Source organism: Manis javanica, chromosome 17, assembly GCF_040802235.1.
Source record: "Manis javanica isolate MJ-LG chromosome 17, MJ_LKY, whole genome shotgun sequence".
NCBI lineage: Eukaryota > Metazoa > Chordata > Mammalia > Pholidota > Manidae > Manis > Manis javanica.
Window position 1 is genome coordinate 56,030,100 of NC_133172.1, and position 25,126 is coordinate 56,055,225.

Genomic DNA, 25,126 nt, shown 5'->3' on the forward strand with positions numbered 1-25,126 from the left:
AAAACTTTTTTGTAACGGATCAGAGAGTAAATATTTTAGACTTTAAAGGTCATAAGATCTCTGTTGCACATACTCAGTTCTTAGCTGGTAGCATGAAAACAGTAATATTTAAATTGGGCAATGTTGAAATTGATAAGCGTGACTGTGTTCCAGTAAAACTTCATAGGAGCTAGATGTGGGTGGGATTCGCCCGAGAGCCATCGTATGCCAATATCTGGTGTGGAAAGAGTACAGGTTTGGGGATCAACTGAGCTGAGATTTAAATCCCAGTTCTACTACTTATTAGCTGTGTGGCCTTGGGCAAAGTGTTAACATCTCTGGGGCCTCACTTTCCAGATTTATGTAAGTAGATAGATGATCACGTACACTTTTCATGGTTGTTGAGAATAGTCATAATGTATGAAATGACCAGACATATCTCAGTGCACTGTGCCTATGACTGTCATTAATATGTATCTGTTTCTTATGTTGATGCTAAAATGAGTAGAAAGGGTTTTTAAAAATATAGTGTGGTAAGACAGAAATAAGAAATCTATTTAAACAGGAAAAGGCGATAAAAGTGGATGAGTCAGCTGTGATTAGGGAGGAAGTGTGGGCCTCCAAGGTCCTTCAAAATCACTGCCAGCCGGGCCTGAGAGTGAGCCCTGAGATTCTTGGCCACCAAGAGCAGAGGGGGAATGGGCTTCAGGTTGCCCACAAGCTAGAAGCGTGGTGAGAACCAAGCAGAAATGAAATGATGGTTACTGTAGAGATGCTCTTGCATGGATCATAGAGTACTTATTACTCTACTGAGTATTTCCCCCCTGCTCTTTGTTATTCTTTACAGAGCCATGTACTTGAGGGGCATTTCTCAGTTCTCCCTCAGAGTCCGTGGCTAGACTGTTTTCTTTGCAGTTGCTGCATCAGGGTCCCTTGGCATTACACAGCTTTTCCAGATAGTTAGAGTTGCCTTAAGAGCAACAGGCTTTGAATAAGTGAGGTAGCGTGGGGCACACTACAAATAATTAAAAGTGTTTTCTAGGATACCAAAGTACTTCATGTGCTTACTTCCCCTCTCCTTTTTTTTTTTCTTTCATTTTTTCCCTCTTTACCAAATTATTTACTCAGTGCTTATGTATAACAGTGCCCAGAAGCCTGCTAGACATTGGAATGAAACCATTTGCCGTCTCACCTCTCCTGTGCCTTCTCTCTCAGAGTAGTCACGGAGCTTAAGGTTTTTTTTTCTTTTTAATAACTTTATGTGATGACAGTCTACAAAAACATGTTCTTAGTGGGAAAGAATAACCATTACATTAGTTAGGGGGCCACTTGGCAATTAAATTTGTCAGGAAAAAAAAAATCAATGAGCCTTTTTGCCATCATTAAAAGTCACGACTGGGAAGGAACAGATGAAAATGTGTTTGAATTAACCACAATGATGTTTGCAAAATAAACAGTTCTGGTTTCCCAACAGAATTCGAGGTTCAGCTCTCACTGTCATGCTTTGTGAAGTCAAAGTGATTCATGTTAATTGAAGACACACAAAAAACTTCCCTTCCAGGAAGAATAAGAACCCAGCTTGGGAGGGTAGATACAGTTACTCTGTGGTTGCCTCTCCCACCCTCACCATCCCACCACTGCAGGCAGAAGCCCTTGTGATGTCTTTAGCTCTACCAAGCATTATTAATTTTGTTGCTGGTGTTCAACAATGTTCACTTATAACACTGCACTAGAGCATGGGTCAGCAAAGTTTTTCTCTAAAGAATCAGATAAATAAGTATTTATATAAATATCTATATAGATATTTTTGCCTGTAGGCCAGATAGTCTCTGTAGCAGTCACTCATCCAGTGTTGAGTGCCCCTTTAGTTCATCCTAGCGCAGAAGGAGCCACTGATACCTTGTAAGTGACTGGGTGTGGCTGTGTTCCAATAAAACTTTATTTACAAAAACAGGAAGCAGGTTGGATTTGGGATTTGGTCTGGGGGTCATGTCTAATCCATGGACTAAAGCCCACTGTCTCTTGAAATATAACTCATTTTAATAACATCCTGTCTCATTACGAGAAATAAATACCATTTTTCTTAGAAAACAGATTGTGTTAGGTCTGGTCAAGATAAGGAAGTGTATATATAGCCAATGTGTGCACAGTTAATTTCAGTTTTCTGCAGAAAGTACTCTGTGAGACACAGAGGCTGAGAGAAGAGATAAGAGTTTGAAAAGAATGGCATGCTGTGCTGAGTTTTGGAAACACCACCATATGGGAAGCAGGTCAACTAAGACAACCAGGTACTGTTTAAATAATATAGACCCTGAAACCCAAATTGGGGCTTGGAACCATGTAACGATGACAGTGATTGTAATTGCTCATATATATCACCTATTTGTTAAGTGTCAAGTAGAGCTAAGCACTTGTATGTCATCCCATTTTATCCTCACAACGACTCAGAAGGCAGGTCAAAATGGCAGTAGAGTGACAGTGTCTTACAGTTCAGCCTAATACAATAATCAACCACATTTCATAGATCAGGAAACTGAGGCTGAAAGAGATTAAGAACCTTGATCAAGGTCGTGCTAACTAGTAGGTAGTGAGGCTAGAACTTAGCTGGCTCGGCTACTGAGCTCAGCTCGGGTGGTAGTTTGGAGAATCAGAAAGATCTGTCTCATTTGGCAAATGCATCATGTAGGATGCATTGCCTCTGAAGGAGATTTGTCCCATTAATAGGATGGATGACAACCCCTGTCTACTGGGACAGTTACTAAGGTCACTTCAAGGTTGAAGGAGATACTTCCTCCAGCCAATTTTCTATCACCCAGAGAAAATTGTTTTGCTGAAATATGTGTAAAGGAGGTTAAAACAAACCCAATAAAAGAGAGGCTTATCTCCTCAGTTAAGGTTTTCTACCAAATATCTAGAAGGTGTCTCTCTGTGGAGTCAGTTTAAGCAGGAATGGCAGCTATTTACTCTTGTTTGCAGTCGTTTTTATACATTTGCTCCAAATGTCAGTGTTCATTTCCCCTTAGTTCTGACTTGTCTTCATAATGATGCTGGTCAGGTAAAAGGAAAAAGACCAAGGGGTCATTCTACTGTTTTACGCACCTGAACTGCAGAGTGATCGCTCTCAAATGCGAACCCAGCCCTGACACCATCCTGCAGAAAAACCCTTCAGTGAGATCTGCCGCCTGAACTGTGCTTGCTGGGGCAGCCCGCCTAGGCACTGGGATCTGGCCTCTCCTCTCCTCCACCTCCATTTATGGCCAGGTCCTCCCAACCCGGTGCCTCTGCTTGAGGTTCTGCCTTCTGACTGTGGATCTGCGCTCCTGACTTGTGCCACTCCCCTCCTCTCTGTCATCTGCTCCCTGGATGACTTTGTTACATCCTCTACTGAGCTTCCTGTGGTCCCACCTCTTACCTGCACACCACGGTTAAATTGATGCGTTATTTCTTGGAGCTTTGCCAATACACCCAATCACTGTGCTTGGAATACTTTGAGGATATTTTTTCTCCACTGGATTTTTTTCTTTGTGAGACTGAGCCCCTCAGAAGCAGAAACCTTGGCTAATTCATCTTTGGCTTAGCTCTGAATCTCTGATCCACACCTTTAAAGATGGTGGCTTTGGAAAATGCCTTAATCTCATTGATCCTCAGTTTCTTCATTGATAAAAGTGGGAGATGATGGTAATACCAGTGTATGGTGGTTGAGAGGATCAAATAATGTAGTGTTTATAAAATGTATTACCTAATATACACAGTCAGTTTTAACTGGTATCATCATCAGCATCCTTTGCAATTATTACATTTCCTGCCTTATAGTCAGTTCAAGGAAGCGGGTGGATGGATGGATGGATGGATGGATGGATGGATGGATGGATGGATGGATGGATGGGGAGAGGGCCGGGGAGCAGAAAGAAGGACGGAAGGAAGGGCAAACATGGAAATGCTTCGTTCCATTTGGTGACCTGAACTTTGCCTCTAAGGTGCTAATCCTCAACCATTCAGAGTTCTTGAACTGCTCCCTCCTTGGGTGATGTGGACGCTACACGTTTGTAGACCTTGGAAAACAAGTTTTAAAGGAATCACGTATACAGTCGTTATTTTAGGGAAAGAACCTAGCAGTTGCCTTCTAGGAATATAGGATGACGTCACCTGTTAGGAACCAGGGCTTCCCATGTGACAAAGCTAGGCTGGCACAACCCAGCGAGCCCAGCCGAGCCTGTTCTTGGGCCCGCACGGAGACCACGCACGCTGCCATCCGTGCGGCGAGTCTGACGCCGCTCTCAGAGGACTCGAGAAAGGCATTCAGTGTCTGTGCTTCCCACCTTGGCTCATGAATCCACTTGGCTTTTCTCCTTGTCCCATCCAACCACCCCATCGTCACGTCGGAATTCTGCTTCTCCCTGATTGACACGTTGGGAAGTTGTGCTTAAACTGCACTGAAATCCCACTTTCATAACATGGGGACCATCCTTTTTCCCCAGTAAACTGTTGAGAAGCTAATTCTTGTCAGCCCCAAAACCTGAATACACATTTAAATAAGTCAGCAGTGCTGTGTCAGCTGCTGAAAACCCCCCCAGGAAGATTATATTTTTAGTTGAGCTGCTTGTCACTGCACTGTGTGTTTAATATTGTGAGTCCTTTGTTTCCTTCATTTTGTAAGAATCCACTCAATGCCTTGTCATTCAGCAAAATGCCACCGGATCCTCCCAATTAGCAGCAAACTTCTTCCATTTGCCTTTTAAGCTTATACCGCTGTTAGAGTTTAGTCACCGACTCGTAATCAAGAAGATATTTGAACTGACATTATGCAATAATTGATAACAAAAACAGAAAGATGACAAAGGTTTTGGGTTGTCTCAGAAGCGCAGGTAATGGGTAAGCAGACAGACAATGCAGCTCTGGGAGGAGGGTCTTTGCAGAAAGCCTCCTGCCCGAAAGGACAGCAGGCCTCGATTTCCCACATCAGAGCTCCGAACTCCCAAGAGGCCGTCACCGTGGTTCCCTGTGACATGGAGCACATGCCTGGCTGCGCATGGAGTCAGCCGGGGCTCATTAGGAAACACTGATGCCTGGCTGCTCTCCCCATGCTGATTTCCTTGGTTTCGGGGTGTGCACTGGGCATTTGGGCTTACAGAGCTTCCCAGGTGATTCTCGTGTGCCACCGTGCGCGGTCCTGAGACCAGCCCAGGCGACAACAGGTCTCCAGTGTTGGGTCTCTGTTGCCTACTGGAATTCAGGAGGGGTGGTAGCTTCACCTCTTCTACCCGCATCCTCTCTCCCAACACGGCTCAGAGCACAGACAAAGGTCTCTGAAGGCCCACCCTTCATGTGGTGTGGTCAGACCAGCTCAGGTTCAAATTCTGTCTTGATAGTTCAGGACCCTGAGCAACTTACTTCACTTCTCTGAGCCTCAGTTTCCTCACCTGTGAAATGGAGTGTAATGGTCAGAGTTGTGTTTGGAGGATTAAAAGCCATTAGCGGTTGTATGTCAGGGGTGTACCAGTGTCTGGAGAAGAGGGGGTCCGTGATAGAAGGCAGCTGGGCCTGCACTCAGCCCAGTGGAGGAGGCCCAGGTGGGGCGGGACTCCCCTCACAGCCCCCCACAACCGGTGCTCCAGGGACAGGCCTTGGGGGTACAGAGAAAGGAAGCCAGGGAACAATGCCAGGGCTTGAGGGTATACGGTAGCGAAGCTGCCCCTTCCCTCCGTAGCACACACGTGTCCCCCCAGGTCCTGTCTTGTGCTTTCTGTGTTTTATGATACTGCTCACAAAATACAGTGCGAGACTGGACCCCTGGAGGCCGACCCCTTGCCCTGGTGGTGGTCACACAGCCTCTCTGGAAGGGGCACTCCACACAGAGGATGTGGGCGCAACTTTTCTTATAAATGGCAATGTTTTTTTCTAGACTTACATAAAAGCAGCACTGCATAACTCTTGTGGAAAAATTTTGAAATTATAGATAAACACAGATTAAAGCACAAATTAACCACATGCTGCCATAACAACTCACGTTAACAGTTTGCTGGGCACATGTTCCTATATTCTCTGCACTCATAGACTCACAAAAATAAAAAAAATCTGTGTTACATATATTCTTTTCTATTAATTTTTTATCGTGATAAAATTCACCATTTTGAAGTATACAGTTCATTGTTTTTTAGTATATTTGCAAGGTTGTCCAGCCATCACACTGCTGAATTCCAGAACACTTCTATCATCCCATCCCATACCCATTAGCAGGCCTTCCACACCCCCAACCCCACCCTAGCAACCAATGAGCTACTTTCTGTCTCTATGGATTTGTGGCCTTCTTTCACTTCGCTCAATGCTTTCAGGATTCATCCATGTTTCAATGTGTATCAGCGCTTCATTCCCTTTTATTGCCAAGTAATGTTCCATTGTTACAGATTGAACACCTTTTCTTTATTCATTCCTCAGCTGATAGGCATTTGGGCTGTTTATACTTTGGAGCTATTAGGAATAATGCTTGCATGACCATCCATGTACAGATTTTTGTATGGCTATGTATGTCATTTCTCGGGTACATGCCTAGCAGTGGGATGGCTGGGTCATATGGTGACTGTATGTTTAAGTTTTTGATGAACTATTACACTCTTCCGCAGCTGCTGCACCATTTTACCTCCCCACTTGCAATGCAGGAGGGTTCCAGTTTCTCCACATCCTTGCTTATTCTGTCCTTTTTCATGATTAAATTATAGCCATCATTTTTATTATGGCCACCCCAGTGGGTGAGAAGTGGTTAGGTTACATATATTCTTGTGTAATCTATTTTTATTTTAAGTACACGGTGGGCATTTTTTAATGCTTTGAAATATATTTTTTTATAATTTGTATTTTTAGGGCTTTATGGTAACCCATTGCATTTAGGTAAAATTACTCAACCAACCTCGAATAGTTGGGTGCTAGGTTGCTTCTAATTTTTTGTTGTTGTTGTTGTTAGAAGCGCTATGAGAATGTCCTGCACACACCTCTGTTTGGGTCTCTTACTTTCTTATGATCAATTCCTACAAAAGGAGTCTTTGTATCAAAGCACATGAATGTCTTTTAGTGTTGCCAATCTGTGGACCCAAATAACCCTCCAGAGAAGTTATATGTAGCTTTTTCTCATCCCTTCAAACACTGGGTCATGCTTTCAAGATCTGAAATATTATTTGTAAAATTTGTACTTATTTAATTATAATCAAATATTTGTTACAAAATGCAAGGTTTGTGTTAATTAGTCATTGGAGTTCTTTTTCAGTTTTTTCACGTCATTTGAGCCCATTGCAGCCGTGGGGAGGAGAAACCCCCTCCAGATTGGAGAGAAGAGAAATCTTAGCTTTTCCTTCACTGGTAACAACGCGTGGGGGAGCCCAAAGGAGCTAAGTCGTGCGTAGTCTGACCGAGCACTGCACTGGGAGTCCGGCTCTGCCACTGTCATCGCTGCCTAGGCTCATCCTTGGCCGTAGGTGGTGGTGTCCTGGGCTCCTCCACAGGTCTTGCAGTAGCAGAAGCACAGTTCCGGCATGTGACTCTGCTAATTTTCCAGGAATTTCCTGCCTCAGCTGTGTTCTGACACCTGCAGCAAGACGTGCCACCCTGTTAGGGGGAAGGCTTCACATTGATCTTAGACAAGAGCTAGCTGTGACCTTTAAAGACCCTGTTACTAAAATAGATTTCAATTCCAGGCTGCTCAGCCCTATTTGACCCTCGGTTGTCTTGGACCAAGCAGATCTTTTTCCTCCTTTCCCATCATCCCGTGTGGGAGTTTTTCCAACTTGGTGGCATTTTCCAGCAGGTTCATTTCTGCTTTTTTTTGCTGCTCCCAACTCAACTGCCCCATTAGAAGCGTGGGCGTGCTGCTTAACACCTGCACCGGCAGGCAGCCTCCCCTCCGGCCTTTCATATCGTGCACGTCTTCTTGGGGTGGTTTTTTATGTGATTGTATTGGCCTAATTCTCTTTGGTTTTAGAAGGCTTAATGGCTTTTATGATTTCTCAGGCACTTGTTAAATTGATTTATTTTGCTATTGTGTATAAATATATATGTATATGTGCATACAGTGTATATATATCTATGTATACATGTATATATATATATATTACACAAGTCTTATGATCACAAAAATGGTACCAGCCTATTGGAGTATATTTGAAAAAATACGGAAAAGCATAAGTACAAAAGAAAACATTGCCGTTTTCCTGGCTGTCTATTTGTCATTATTTCTTGAATTATTTTACTATGGAGATTTTCAAATGAACATAAGAGAGGAAAACCGTATAATGGACCTTCCCATGCCCTTCATTCAGTTTTTGCAATTATCACCATATGGTCAATTTTATGTAATCTATGGCCCTTCTCATGCTAGATTATTTTAAAGTAAATCTGAAACATGCATTTTCATCCATTAATACTTGAATTTACTACCTCTTGATTAATACCAGTTCGTAAATCAGAGTATCACCTTCTCCTTTTTTACTTTTAATAGAATGACAGGCTTTCTATAGAAAAGGCATTAAATATGTATATGTATAAGTACATATTTCAAATATTTATGACAAGTTGTTTTCTAGCAATATGTCTTTCCCCAGGTTTTCCATAATTATTTAGTGGAGATAGAAACTTAGCAATAAGCCATAAGCTTAGGGAACATACAGTGACTGATATGTCAAAGGAAGAAAAAAGTTTAAAAAATTAGGCCTAATCTTTTAAAAAATGGCTAAAATTCAAATGTTAAGAAATAAATTCAACTTGACAGGGTAAAACTCAAGTGCTGAAATAATATCACAAACTAAAATCATGTAGCTTGGTGTAGCCTATCAGTTGTCCAAAAAATTGCAGCCTTACTGTAATTGAACTCAGTCTGTGTTGCTTTCATCTCATTTTCCATTCCTGGTGGAAGCGTGAGGACAAGGTGGGCAGGGCCTGGAGAGCCGGGAGCCACAGCTGCCCCCGCGGTGGGGAAGGGAGCCACTCGCCCCATGCTGAGTGGGCAAGCTAGGGTTCTCAGAGCCCAGGGATTTTTTAAAAAATTGAGATATGATTTATATTCTGTAAAATTCACCATTTAAAGTATACAATTAGTATATTCACAGAGTTGTACAACCATCACCACTGATTCCAGAGCATTCCATCATTCAAAAAAAGAAGCCCATACCTGTTAGCCGTCATTCTCCATCTTCTCCCAACCTCTTCAAGCCCTAGGCAACCACCAATTTGTCTGTCTCTACTGACTTGCCTTTTCTGGACATTTCATGTGAGTGGAATCATAATATGCTGTCTTTTGCAACTGGTTTCTTTCACTTAGTGTGTTTTCGAGGTTCATCTGTGGTGTAGCATGACCAGCACTCGGTTATGGGATAGATCGCCTTTTGTTTATCCAGTTCTTCAGTTGATGGGCATGTGGGTTATTTCCACTTTTTGTTACTCTGTAAATAAGGCTGCTGTGAACACTATTCTTGTTGTCCTGCCCTCTTGCAAGAAATTGATACCTGGGGGCTAAAAGTGTTGGGAGGTTAGGTTGGTAGGGACAGTGAGACATCTCTTTGGGGGTCAGCATTCTTCCCAAGTCCAGCACCAAGACCCTTTCTGAGCCCTCTTGAAGACCATCCACTGGGACTTGCCCATTGGTCATCCAGTCACCAAGGAAGTGCATCTTCTTGGGAGAAGTTTTCAAGTCCGCAGTAATAGCCAACAGGAGAGCCAGATGATGCAGTGACTCCTTTCATGGTTTAAGAAGAGAGCTTGAGCACAAAGCGACAGGCTGAATCCAACTTGGGCTCAATTATTTTGTAAAGCTTTTTGTTTATGTGACCTCTTCTGACCCAGGAAATAATTCTAGCCAATCAGTGCTGACTCCCGTTGGCACTGGGGTCCTGTTGCTGTACAGCTGATGACAGAAGGGCCACACTGCTACCACATCGGAATTAATCCTCATCTCTGGAGCTGTGGGCTGTTCTCTGGAGAGGTTGTATTTCTTCATTAGCTATTCCCAGGGCCCAGGGAGTCCCAGAGGATGTCAGAGTACATTAATTTTTATCATAACATGGAATCTTTCAGGTCTGACTGGCAGCACACAGCTGTCAGGGGCTTTCTGAACTCTATTACCGCTCCATATATCTCTAGGCAAAACAGGAAAAAGTCCTCATTGGCAAGGAGATGTACAAAATGCATGAGATGTTTTATTGTTCGAGTGACTTGACCATGCTCCTAAGCACATTCCCCAACTAATTTTTTTTTCCTATTGTCCATGTAAGTTCACCTCTGCCACCCGTATTAAAATACCCTCCCTTCACTGTAACTGTACGTTTTAAATAAGCTCTCTTTGCATAATGGTAATGAAACCACACCAGTCTGGTATTTAGAGCTATTCTGTAAATATATAAAAAAAATGAGTGTTCCTATGATTTTTTTCAGCAGTATTTATGCATCTGTGGTATTGCAGTTCATGAATAATGGCTTATAGTGCTTAATATTGCTTTATGCCCATAGTATATAATTGTAATTTGGAGCAATGTTAATGCATTGCCAGCAAGGCTAGTTATTTCTTCATTGCCTCTATTTTCCCCACTTCTTAACTGAGTAAAATACATGGAGGGATGCATTTTACTTAGAGAGGATGCTGAGCTCAAGTGACATAATTTTTTTAATGTTGTCAGCAAATGCCAAGAATCCCCTATGTGCAAGGTCCTGTACTAGACGCCACTTGGTGTGAATATAAGGACCCTCTAATGAGGAAATCGTAGCCAGAAAGAGAAGTCGTAAGGTTAAATGTGCTCTTAGTAGGCATAGGCAAGCAATTTACCGCCAGCTCTGGTCCTTTGCTCAAGTTTCCTGGATAATTCTGAGTGCTTAGTAATGGCCGTGTTTTGTAAGGCCGTGTAGACCATTCATTTCATTGCCCCCACTGCTGGGCAGCCTAACTACATGAGCTCTGTGAGCCCCAGGGTAGTTTCCCAAAGTTCGCCTATCACCATTTATTTGTAAGATGGACACAGGTTAAGTATGCTGTTTGCTTTAACACATATTAATTAGACAAATGACAAAACCAGAGCAGCAACCCCACTTAGCACATGTTTTTGCAAAGGACAAGTGGAGAAATACAGAGGAGTTGGTTTCTGGTATATTTAAAAAAAAAAGTACAAATTTGACAAAAATCAGGCATATTAGCACATGAATGCATTGTGGATGGTGCTAACTCTGAGTTAAAAAAAAGTACTGACTGTGTCCAAGCAGTGATTTGAAACATAAATGACCATGAACTTGATAGGTGTGAGCAAAGAGGCAGAGAGCTTTCACAAGTGGTACCTTAATTTTCAGGGATTCAGTGATTCCATGAGTTTCTATTGTATGTCAGGCATCATGCTAAGTGTGGGAGCACGGGGGTGGCCTCAGATACAGATTCAGCCCTTTAAGTATTTCCAGTCCATTGTTCTGACTTCATTTTGTGTAGGAGAAAGATATCTGAGGGTCATGGGGAAATAACCAATTTCCTCTTCTCTAAATGATGCCGGCCCCAAGCCTCCCCATCCACCAGCTTCTTCCCTACTTTCTCATTTATATGAATAATATTCACATTCCCTGAGTTCCCTTGTGGAGTTTATTAAACTCCAATTTGGTCTCCCAAGACTTCTTCATATCACAAGCGAATTTCCTTTGGACTTGACCACGATTCATTTGTCAGATTAACAAATGGGAGTTTGCCAACAGAGACTTTGGTTCATTTGCATTTTCTCCCTCTGTGGGAGCTATGCTCAAGTGAAGTAACCAGCTTATGAGTGTAGCTGAATTTATTTATCCTTCCTTTCCCCACCCTCCCATTGCTTATCATTGATTGTCCATTTTATTAAATATTCCCAGGAAGCTAGAACACAGGGCAATAAAGTGCTAAATGCAGGGGGGCAGAAGAGAATTGGAAACTCCCAGGACTGTAACACTGGACTTGTAACAGGGTCAGGCTTGCATCTGACCTATCAGAGTGATTGGATTAAGTGCTGTTAGGGCATGATTATCAAATTGATGGCTTTTCCTCAGCCCTTTTGGAAGAAGATGTGGTGTATTCCTATTTTACATTTGCCCCCCATTTCGAATCAATGAAGTTCAGACTTTGTTGCCAGGATGGCATATGATGGGATGGGAAAAATATAATCAAGGTAATGGGCATGAGGCGAAAATTTAAGGAAATAAGAAAAACAAGAATGTTTCCATTTTCTGGTAAGCATATGTACTGATGTTCTGGAATTCACTATAAGAAGTTGTAAATGGTGCATGAAATGAAAAATTCCTGGTGGTCTCCAGGGCATACAGCCGGTGCTCTGCGCTCTTCTTGTTGATGGGTTCAGATTATTTTCTCTATTCCAACTTAACGACAGAAAAGAAGTGTGGTTAGGTTACCTGAACAGCAGAATCCACTCTGGGTTAATAACTATTTTAATACTTGACGGTGTGCCTCAAATCCTCAAAATATGTGAGTCCTTTAAAATTTAGATGCACAGCTGGATGGTCACTGACCACCTAAGCTGATGTTGATTGTATGTGTTCAGATTTCTCTTGTTTTATTTGCTTTACTTCCTTGCATACTTATGGAAAACCTTATCTCCCATAGAAATTGAATAAGGACAGGGGGAACCATATACAAGTATTTTATAAACGTGGGAGGCAGTTATATACATATTTTATATCTCTGAATTATTGATGGATGTCATGTACCCGAAGTGTAGCCAAGGTTTAGGAAACAGGCAGCTGAGGAAGGAGAATGGCCTCTTTGAGGTACCATTTCTGTCAAGACCAGTGCTAGGCATTTTACATTTTCCTCTAATTCTCAAAACTACCAAACAAGGGGGGTGTTACATTCCCTTCAATTATTGTGAGTTTGAGAGGCAGTTATGTATTTTTTTCTAGTATTCTCCCATTATTAAGCATTTTTTAAAAGTTTGCTTATATATCACACAAAGTCATCTTCAATTTTACTAGTGCCATGCACGCTGCATTTTGGTGGATTGCTGAGGGTAGAGAACCTTCCCTGGGCTCGAGGTAGTTGTAGAAAGAATTGCTATGTTCAGTTTTATTCTGCCATCCATGAGTCCAAAGTGAACCAGCTCTAGTTGTTTATGCAGGGATCCACCTTGGAATTCTACAATAATGTTTTTCCTCTTCCTTTTCTGGGACTAAAAGATAGCTGAACACTGGGGAAGACTGAAAAACGGTTGCTTTTGGGATTTTAGGGTCCTTAGGCCCTTTCTATTGAATTTCACAGTGCATCTAAATAGTATGAATTCTTGTGACTCACTTGAGAAATGCCCCACATGGTGTGGCCTTCTACTTCAAGAAGGAATTGAAAAGTATTTCCCTTTACATATCCTTCCACTTAGCTCAGTCTTTTGCTGTGTCTGAAAATGGAATCCCCCAAAGCCCTAATGGTGTTGACATTCCTCAGGGAGTTTATCAAAGTTGGCCTCATTTTTCGGGGGGTGGGGGGCATATGTTATGATTCAACTTCCCGTCACTGGAGCCCGTGATGGTCGCTTCTGCTCCTCACAGACTTTTAAAGCCCCCCTTCTCAGCCCTCAGGTTTGAAGTCATGCACCTGATCCTTTGGTAGCTTGAGTTATAACGGGCTGTCTTGTCTCCAAAGCATAAATGGCTCTGTCTTCATTGATCAGCTAGAACCAAGTCCACTTTTCTCCCTTCTTATGCCTCGCAAAACATGGCTATGTAATGGCCTATAGACCAAATGTCCCGGGGAAAATTACATTGATTCAGATGTATCCATCCAGGTGTGTATAAAAGGGTTACTCCATGGAGGACCTGGGGCAAACAGACTTCTTTTCTCATGGACGTTGATGTTGGCTACGGACAGAAATGACGTTTATATGTATACACTGCGGCATGTTGTAGGCAGTGTTAAATAGTGTAGGAACGGGCACTCCTCAGACAGAACCGAGGGCCAAACCTTGTGGCAGATGCCGTACGCCAGGGCTGATGTTCCTCTGCAACAAGCACTTGGGATGGGCTAGGCAGGGTTGGGTCTCTGCCCGTCACTGAGGCACCTTCAGAATAATGGCAGTGGACGTGTGTGGAGGAAACGCACGGGGTCCTGGCCCTCGTGGGGTCAGTGTCACTAGTAGCTTGGTGCCTCGGTGGGGACTTGATGGTCAGGGAACTTGAGAAACAGCTGGGTCTTCTGCCCCATGTAGCCGTCTGGTGGTCGTAGGTGGAAGGAACTTGTGTCCTTGCGTTGTGTCTGTCTTTCTGTCAATACCACGACTGTCAACCTTGTGCAAGGTCTAGGGACAGTGTTGAGGAACTTCAAAAGAGGGGCATGCTGTTATCTTCTAGAAGTGGAGTGAGGGTTCTTTGAAGAAGGAGATGCCCTCTGAGTCACCCTTGGGAGGTGATGAGGGTTGTGACGTGTAGGACAGGCATCTGGGACAGACGGGAAGGTCCTGTTAGATCCATCTAAGTGAGCAACTCAGGGAGGGCAAGAAAGCACCGTGTGTCGGCATTTGGGCAGGGATCAGAAAGCCGTGTGGTAAAAGTGCCGTTAATTTCTCTACTGCCCAGAAGTCTCCACTCTAATCATTGCCATGGAGGGAGCCAGTTTGGAGACAGGCGGAAGCGCAAGCATTTCATCCTAGTCTGATTTCTTGACATCCCGTTATGGCACTGCTGCTTGCGCCCACACAGGGTATGTGCTGAACAACTCTGGGGGGCGCCACCCAGATAGCCCGCTCTCTATGTTGAATGGCCTTGCAGTAATAAACGTTACTACTCTTGTGTTTGAAAGCCTGTGTGTTCTCATGGCTAATCAATCTTAGATTTGAACTCTGGTTTCTGCCACTAGTTGGCAAGACACATTTTTGAACCTTAATTTTCTCATCTGTAAAACGGTGATGATGTTGCCTGCCTTGCGTGTTGCTATGATGATCGCCGTAGGGTGTCAACACACCCAAGAACCACCAGCCATGTTTCCTCAGGCTCAAGTCATAGCAACGCTCTAAGCATTAAAAGTATAGGCCTCCCTCAGCTCATATTTTCTGTGCCTCTGTGTTCAAATAAACAGGCATTTATTGAACATTCTCCATGAGCAAAGTCTTCACTTCATTTCAAGTGACAATAAAATCATGGGACCATATGCCTTCTGCTGCAGTTACAAGTAGGATGGATACAAAGTCATGTAACATAGGATTTTTGTGACTGGTCTGGATATTGAGGGAGTTTTCACCAAGACTAGCATCAATGATTGCCTACAGAACTACGCAGTTACTACATGTTATACAAACTCAGATGAGGGGGCCATTCTTTTGGTTGGGGTGGTCCAGAAAGGTTCCATAGGCTATTTGGGGTTTGAGGTGGCTCTTGAGAGGAGAGAGGACAGTCAGCATCAGAGCTGTAGACACGGCCAACGGTTGTCTAGTCTCTACACTGTGGCGTTCACCTGTTCTCTCTGCAAGTAGATTTTACTGTATTTTATTTTATTTATTTTTTAGATTCAAAAAATCTTTTCTCCACAACTGTCTCCTGGAGCTCGGAGCCAGGTGCACTTTGGAAAGAGTCCATGCGTATTTTACTTGACTTCAGTTAGACCCTCCAGTTTTGTGTTAGTCACAATGGTCGGATGTTTGGTGCTGTGCCCGTTGTTCCAGAGCTGCAGAGGTGGGTGGGCCCAATTGCTGCAGTCCCGCTGGGTGTAGTCTGTGCACAAGTACACACATCCTGCATCCCAGGGATGTGAGCTGTGACCTTAGAAGCACACGCAGCACTGTTGGTTTTCCCCATTTTGTTATGAACATGTATTTTACATGCAATAAAATTCACCCTTTTAATTGTACAGTCCTGTGAGTTGTAACACACAGCCATGGAGTCACCGCCATAAAGATAGAGAACTTCCCCCAAACGTCCCCTGTGCGCCTTTGTAGTAATTCCCACCCTTATGTGCAGCCCCTGGCAACCATTGATTTTTTTTCTATCCCTAGAGTTTTCCCTTTTCCAGAATTCTATGTACATAGAAATATTCCATATGTAGCTTTTTGAGTTTGGTTTCTTGCACATAGCATGGTACATGCATTTGTTATCTGTTGCTGTTTCATTACCCCCAAAACTTAGTGACATAAAGCAACAAACATTTATTACTCAGTCTAGTTTTCTCTTGCTGTTTTAATTAGTTACTACAAAAATATTGGCTTAAAACAACACCTGTCCAGCTTCATACAACATAATAAAAATATAATGGTATTATAAATAAATATTACAAATAAGTTATCATATTGTTAGTATATTATAAATTGCTAGGTAGAAAAATATTTTAGTTTTTGCTACTAGTAGAGTTTGACATGTTAAATCTTACATTGGTGATCTGTAATCTGGTTTTATACATTTTTTGAATGTCTTCATTAATTTTTCTGTTAGATTCTTAAGATGTATTTAATTTGATGCCAGTATTCATGATGGGTCAAGAAAGAGAAGTAGAGGAAGCAAGACCAGGTGTGGGTTATGGGAGTGATCAGAACTAAGGCTACAGGACCAGAGACACCATGGGATCGTGGCGGCTGTCTTGGCTTGAGTTCCCCAGAAATCAGCCTGGTACGGGATGTCGTTCGGTTAATTTATTGGGCAGTGCTCTCCGAGGAAGGGAGGGAAGCAGGGTGTCCCCCTGGAGACTAGCTTCAGCCTGACCCCACAGGGAGCTCTGGAGAAGGCATTGTACCAGAGTTGGTCCTCTTTCTTAGGAGAGCATCTGGGTGACTTTCCATGTGATGGCTCCCATCCGTCAAGGACAGTTTTCTGGGGAAGTCCGTGCTCTTGGCAGGTGGGAATGAGTGCATTGGACCTGGAAATGAGACCTAGACAGATCGTCATAATGCTCATTGCGTCGGAAATGTAGGGGACTAGACAAAATATTAACAGTCCCCAAAGGGCCTGGAGGTGTTGGCATTGACCGGTCACTGAGACCGTGGGAGAAGGTGGGATCGTACATGCTTCCTAACTGTTTATAATTGGGTGACCGGTTAGAGAGCATCGCCCTTTGCAGAAAGAAGGACAGCAGGGAGGAGGGAAGACTTGAGGAAAGAAGACGAAGAGTTTGGATGCGTGGTGGGAAGGAAGGAGATTCTGGGCCTTGAGGGATGTAGGGACTGGAGTGGTGGGTGTGAAGTTCATCTTTGCAGATGCGCTGTTTGGAGTTCCTGGCTGGGTCAAATTACGTGGAAGACTTTCCAGGCAGAATCAAGGGGGGTTGAAAATGAAACTGGGCCGAAGAGGAAGGGCTGGAGGAGACAGAAGGCGAAGCGAGGGTGGCTTTGGGAGGAGGCCCTACCGCAGAAGCTGAGATAGGAGAGGGCCAGGACGCAGGGGGAGCTTGGCCCATTGAGACCGGGGAGTTGGTCTCAGCAGACAGAGGTTGGCGAGTCTGGTTCCTGGGAAGCTGTCGCTCTCCAGACAGCTGCGAGCGCTGATGGACAAAGAAAGCAAAAAGTTTAATTGGCTTGGTGATAAAAAGTGAGTTTGGGACAAGGAAAGAGTGGAATGGAGATGGATATTTCAAAATTATAAGTCTGTGAATGGGACAAGAGAGTCTTGTGCAGTTTTAAAGAGCGCCCACGTCAAGCAGACATGTTTCTTTTTCTTTCCAGTCCTTTCTCTCCTGTCTTCTTTTTTTCCACTTTCTTTTCTCTGTTTTCTTTCCTTCTTGCCTGATTTTCTCCTAATTGATGGTCAGAAAAGTCTGATTAGCCTGATAGGAAGCACAAAGGAACCATTGGAGAAGAAGAGATTGAAAAGGCCACAGAGGAAATTGTCAATGGATGGGACGCTTGAGGGGTTGTAGGCCTGAAACTTAAGAGAATGTTATGTGGTGATTATACCTGAAAACAAAGGGTGGGAGGAACAGGAAGAAAAGTTAGAGATCAGCTATGTAGAAGCCAGTTGGTGAGGTGACACCCTTTGGACCAGGAACCCCTTCTGTTTATGATCACCCTCCAGTATTCATTCCAGTATGATGTATCAGTTAAGGCCACAATGGCTAGAACGCCCGCTCCATCGTCACTCCTGTGCATGACAAGCAACACTACTTGCTGGTAACTAGGCCCCTGACCCCTTCCTTACCATCGAGCAATTATTCTCCCGTCCAAAGGAACGTGCTGTTAGCTCTAGTGGATGGATTGATGCTTTCCAAACATCATCCCAGGAAGGCACAGAGAATGCCCCGTGTTAGAATCACCCCCTCTGTTAAAATCTCCAGTCCTAGACACCAAAGACAACCTTTCCTGTCCTCACTCACCCCTCAGACCAGAATCCACCTAAGAAGAAAAACATCAGTCCTGTAGTGGGAGGAACAGAGTCAGCTTTGGAATTAGAATGTTCCTATTTTTGTTTCCAATCTATGCTTATAGTTTGAACTTTCCTTTTGATACTATGTAAATAAATATTCATCATCTTAGAGCCTTTTGAATTGAGGTGGCTTTTAGTCAAAACTGAGCAAAATATGCCATTTGAATAATAAAAACCTCATTAAAGTGAGGCTAAAGGAATTATTTTCCTTCTGTATTTGCCAATTAAGTGTCTTTACAATTAAAAAAAAAAGTCTAGTGCTTTATAGTTTCATATTCCATAAGCCTGTTTTTAATTAATGGAGGTGAAAGTTTTAGGTACAGGGTACATATTTTGCCTCTGGTGTTGTGCAATTAACATTAATGAAGGGTATTAACATTTGGTGAGTGAGGAAAGGGTTTCCCCTGCCCTTTGTGGCTTCATGCCTCCAGGCTGAGGTCTTTAGTAGCGTTTCTTTGTTTGATGTGGTTTGCATTTCCTTGAGAAAAACGTGCAGCCAAGGATAAAAGTAACTAGAGGAGGCTATGTTGTTATTGAGAGGTATGGAGTCAAGGTTCCAAATGCCCACGCCTACCTTAAGGAAAGGGAAACATTGAAGAAATCAACTTTGAAGAATAGTTTCTCCTGAGGATAAAAGGGAAGGGTATAGAGGCAAAGAAAGTAACACTGAGTTAACCTGACAGATGCCTTGCAGGATACTGAGACTTTGCTCATCACAACCTTGGGAGGGGTGTATGCTGCTGTTCTAAGGTTACAGGCGGAGGAAACAGGTTTTCGGAGTTAACTAACTGGCCACAAGTCAGGTAAGTATGATATCATGACTAAGCTAGAATTTCTCTCAGTGCTTGGCTCTGTCTGTTCAAGGAAGTTTATCTAAGGAAGAAGGTATTGTTCAGTAGCCTTGAAATCAGATCAGCTTTTTATTTTATTTCATTTTGTTTTGTTCTTATTCATTTATTTACTTCTACATTTATTTTAGCTGTTTCTGATACTGACAAAAGGAAATTTATTTCTATTGTTTTCCTGCCTATAAAATGGTGATAATAATACATATCACCTGGGGCTCTTATGAACAGTAAGTTCTTGATAAGTGCAAATCCATGTTTAAAAGCATTGCCTGCCCCCAGCCGCCCCCCCAAAAAAAAACAAAGACAGGAAAAAAAGTATCAGTAACTCTAAAAAACTGAAACAAATATTTGAGATGTATCTTGAAAAACTCACATGTAAGTCAGATATTTACTTGGCCCATTTTTCCCTTTTTCCTCTAAGGTTTTTTCCCAATGGCCCTGCTTTACTACAATACATGGATTATTCCTGGTTACAAATGAACAGGTTCTACTTCGATTTTAAATAGGGTCTGGTGGATGTTGTAGGTAGACCAGATGCCTCAAAGCATTTTTTGCGCACCTCTTCAGAGAGTAACTGGTTTCTTGGGAGGCTGAGCATCGACATCTCTGGTGGGTACCAAATGTGGAAAACAAGTGATCTCAATTAAACAAAGCTGACCCAACCAATCACCACTTTTAGGTTTTAGGTTAGAAATAGATCAGACAACAGAATAAATAAGAAAATTTCTCATCAAGAGCTAAATTGACCAGTTGTAATGAGATTTGCATGAATACTTTTTAAAAAACAGTGGTTTAATTATTTTTTTTCTAGTTCTAAAATTAATTCATGTTTCCTGACAAACGTTTTTAAAAAATTCTTTGCAAGCTCTTCCAAAAAAATAGAAAGGAGGACTACTTTTCAACTCACTCTGTGAGGCCAATACCCTAATTCCAAAACCCGACAAAGACATTACAATAAAATAAGAGTATAGGCCATTATGATTGATAAATATAGATGCAAAAATCTTCAACTAAATACTAGTAGACCAAATACAGCAGTATATAAAAAGGATTATATACCATGTCTACATGGGATTTATGCAAGGAATTCAAGGTTGGTTTAACATTTGAAAGTAAATCAGTGCAATGCACTGAATCAGTAGAATAAAGTCAGTAGACATAGAGAAAAACATACCCTTCCATGATAAAAACACTCAGCAAACTTGAATTAGAAGGACATTTCCTCAGCCTGACAAAGGGTATCTCCAAAAAATCCATGGCTAACCTCATATTTAATCCTAAAAGATTTAATGCTTTTCTGTTAAGATCATGAAATAACACAAGGGTATCAACTCTTACTATTTCCATTCAATATTGTACTGGAAATTCTAGCCAAAGCAATTATGAAAAAAACAAAAACAGAGCCAGACATTCAAGTTGAAAAGGAAGAAGTTAAACTACTTTTATTTGCAGATGAAATGACCTTATATGTAGTAAATCCTAAGAAGTCTACTAAGAAACTATTGAAACTAATGGATGAGTTCAGCAAGGTTGCAGGATAAAAGATCAATAAGGAAAATCAATTGCATTTCTATACACTAGTAACGAACAATCCCCAAATCAAATTAAAAAAATCAATTCTTTTCTCAAGAGCATCAGAAAGAATAAAATACTTAGGAATAAATATAACAAACTTGTATTTGGAAAGCTATAAAATATTGTTGAAAGAAATCAAAGAGAAGATAAATGAACATAAGGACATCCTATGTTCATGGATCAACAAATGTAATCTTAAGAGGACAATACTTCCAAAATTGATCTGCAGATTTAATACAAACCCTATTAAAATTGCCATTGACTTTTTTGCAGAAATTGAAAAGCTGATCCTAAGTTTTATACGCATGTGAGTGGCCTACACAAGTTTGAAAAAGGAGAACAAAGTTGGAGGACTCCCATTTCCCAATTTCAAAATTTACTACAAAACTTTAGTAAAAAAGCCAGTGCACTACTAGAATATTAGTAGAATAGAATTGAGAGGCCAAAAATAAGCCTTTACAGGCAGTCAATTTTCAACAAGAGTGTCAAGACAATTCAGTAGTGGAAAGAATAGTCTTTTCAACACATGATGCTAGAACAATTGGATATCCACATGCCAAAGAAAGAAGTTCAATTGCTTGCATTCACCATACAGACAAATTAGCTCACAGTGAATCACTTAAATGTAAGAGCTAAAACTATAGAACTCTTAGAAGAAAAGATAAAAGTATATCTTTGTGATGTTGGGTTAGGCAATTGTTTTTTAAGTACAACCCCAAAAGCAAAAGTTACAGAAGAGAAATGTATATAAATTATATTTCATCTAAATTAAAAACTGTTGTGTTGCACATGACATCATCAGGAAAGCAAAAAGACAACCTACATAGAGAGATATATTTGCAAATTTTATATCTGATAATGACTTGTATCCAAAGTATGTATTTTTTTATTATTCAAGATGAGACAAATATCTCAATTAAAAATTGGCACAACATCTGAATAGACATTCCTCCAAAGAAGAAACACAAATTGCCAATAAATACATAAAAAGATGCTCAACATCATTGGTCATTAAGGAAATGGAAATAGACACGGTGAGGCACCACTTCATACTAAGCTGGTTAAAGTAAAAAATTAACAGATAATGACAACTAGTGGCAAGGATGTGAAGAAATTAGAACCCACATACACTGCTGGTGGAAATGTAAAATGGTGCAGCTTCTTTGGAAAACAATCTGGCAGTTCCTCAAAAAGTTAAACAAAAAATTAACCATATGACCCAACAATTCCATTCCTATATGTATATACACACAAGAGAAATTAAAACATGTTTCCACAATAACTTGTAAATGAATGTTCATAGCAACAATATTCACAATAGTCAAAAATTGGAAAAATCTCAAATGTCCATTGACAGATGGTTAAGTGAAATGTTATATATTCATACAACAGAATTTTTTTGGCCATAAGGAGCAATGAAGTACTGATGCATGCTACAACATGGATGAACCTTGAAAACATTACGCCACATGAAAGAAGCCGGTCACTACAATATTGTATGATTTCATTCATATGAAATGTCCAGTGTAGGGAAATCTATAGGATAGAAAATAGATTGTGTTTTGAGGATGGGAGCAGTTAGTGATTATTAATGGATAGGGGGTTTCTTCTTGGGAGTATGAAAATGTTGTAAAATCAGAATGGGATAATAACTGCACACTGTGAATATACCAAAAAGCACTGAATTGTACACTTCAAATGGATTGTGTGGTATATAAATTATATCTCAGTGAATTCTTTAAGAAATTCATGTTTATCTAGAAAATTTAGGAAAAATCCCCAAAACATAGAAAAGAAATAAGTAATCTAATGGTATCCTACACATCCAAACCTAACATTTTTCCATATTTTCTGTCTTGCTTACTGTGCATGTAGAAATTTATTTGAGGGTAAAGAATATAAATCACACACACAGAATGTAATTCCCTGCTTTTTTAATTGAGAAATTTGGGAACCTCTGACTTAATCATTTCTGATTTATCCTTTCTTCTGTTGTTGGATTTTAAGTTGCTTCTAGTTCATATAGTTTTATCATTCCATCTCATTTATATAATTATTATCCCTAAACATGAACTTTTTAATATACATTTTGAGTATTTTCTTAGGAAAGAATCTTGGAAACTGTATTAGTTTCCTAGGGCTGCCTTTACAAATTACCACAAATTTGGTGGCTTACAATAATAGACATTCAATCACAGTTCTGGTGTTTAACAGTAGAAATGAAGGTGTCAGCAGGGTTGGGTCCTTCAGGGGTGGGTCCTTCCGGAGGCTCTAAAGGAGCACCTATTGCACTATGTCTCTCTGCTAGCTTCCGGCGCAGTGGGCGATCTTTGGCCTTCCTTGCCTTGTAGATGCCTCCCTCTAATTTCTGCCACTGCTTTCACTTCTCCTCTGTCTTCTGTCCTCCTCTTCTTCTGTAAGGACACCTGTCATTGGATTTAGTCCCACCTTAATCCAGGATGATCTCAAGATCCTACACTTAATTATATTTGTAAAGACCCTTTTTCCAAATAAGGTCACATTCCCAGTTCCTGGTAGACATCATGCCTTTTGAAGTCCACCACTTAACCCACTACAGAAGCATCTCCAGGGGGTGGGGAGTGGCTGTTGGTAGTGGTCTGTGCCTGGTGCAGGCAAAATAGGTGGGGGGCATTGTTTGTAGAGAACTCAGAACCAACAATAAAGTTGACTGAAAGTCGGCTTGCTTCTTATTTTCATGTACTGGCAATTCTAAACAATATCAATGATAAAATTCCTCCATACTGCTCCCCTATATACCTCAATGCTTGAGAAAAGGATTACTGGGTCAAATAATGTGAATCTTTATGATTCTCATGATACATATTTTCAATTTAATATTCAGGGTGTGGGACTATATATAATATTCTTACATTTATGTGAGATAATAAAAACATAATAATACAAATAAATCAACTGATTTGATAGGTAAGAAATACCTTATTTTAATTTTTGCTAATGGAGGCCAACATATTGAATCTTGTACTGGCTATTTTATACTCTAATAAACCCATTTAAATAAATTTTTTAAATGTCATTATTTCTTGCAAATTAAAACTACAATGAGGTGTCACCTCACACCAGTTAGGATGGCCAACATCCAAAAAACAAGAAACATCAAATGCTGGTGAGGATGTGGAGAAAGGGAAACCCTCCTACACTGGTTAGTGGGAATGTAAATTAGTTCAACCATTGTGGAAAGCAATATGGAAGTTCCTCAAAAAACTAAAAAAGAAATACCATCTGACCCAGGAATTCCATATACCCAAAGAAAACAAGATCCTTGATTCAAAAAGACATATGCACCCCTATGTTTATCGCAGCACTATTTTACAATAGCCAAGATATGGAAGCAACCTAAGTGTCCATCAGTAGATGAATGGATAAAGAAGATGGGGTACATATACACAATGGAATATTATTCAGCCATAGGAAGAAAACAAATCCTACCATTTGCAACAACATGGATGGAGCTAGAGGGTATTATGCTCAGTGAAATAAGGCAGGTGGAGAAAGAGAAGTACCCAATAATTTCACTCATTTGTGGAGTGTAACAATAAAGCAAAATGTAAGAACAAAACAGCAGCAGACTCACAGATTCCAAGAAAGAGTAGCGGTTAACAAGGGGAAGGAGATGGGAAAGGAGGGAGAAGGGAATTAAGGGGCATTATGATTAGCACACATGGTGTGGATGGGGGTCCCAGGGAAGGCAGGATAGCACAGAGAAGACAAGTAGTGACTCTATAGCATCTTACTACGCTGATGGACAGTGACTGCAAAATGGGGTGTGTGTAGGGGACTTGATAATATGGGTGAATGTTGTAACCACAATGTTGCTCATGTGAAACCTTCCTAAGATTGTGTATCAATGATACCTTAATAAAAAAAATCAGTATTTCTGTTAGATTATGTGAATATATTTTTCTTATTTATTTGTAAGAACTCTTTTTATAGTAAAAATATGGGACTTTTATATCATTGCATTTTTGCCCTATGTTTCTGTTTTACTCTCTTTAGATAACAGATTATTTTAGTTTTTACATAGAGTTTTCTTTATGCTTTCCTTTATTATATGACAGTATTTGTCTTAAAAAAATGGTTGTGACTCATTGGCTGTATCTTCCATCAGGATGAGAACAAAGTCAGACTGTTGCAAATAGTAATGGCTCTGTCAGAAGTTTCTATGAAATGAAGATTGGATTTTCTTTTAAAGTAGAAGTGTAGGAAGAATTTCACTCCCAATATCACATGGGAAGTATTACCAATGAGCTACTGACATGGAATCTGAGGACACTGAACACCATCAGTTTCTAGCCCCTGATTTTATAGGCAGGCTTCAGAAACTCTAAGACCTTGGTGATTGGTCTGAAACTGGGACAAAA

General features: G+C 41.1%; 1 protein-coding gene across 5 annotated transcripts in view; it reads left to right on the forward strand.

The window, feature by feature from the left end:
• Positions 1-25,126, forward strand: part of WWOX (WW domain containing oxidoreductase) — a 901,165-nt gene that overhangs the window by 247,636 nt on the left and 628,403 nt on the right. The gene's annotated exons all lie outside the window — the stretch shown is intronic.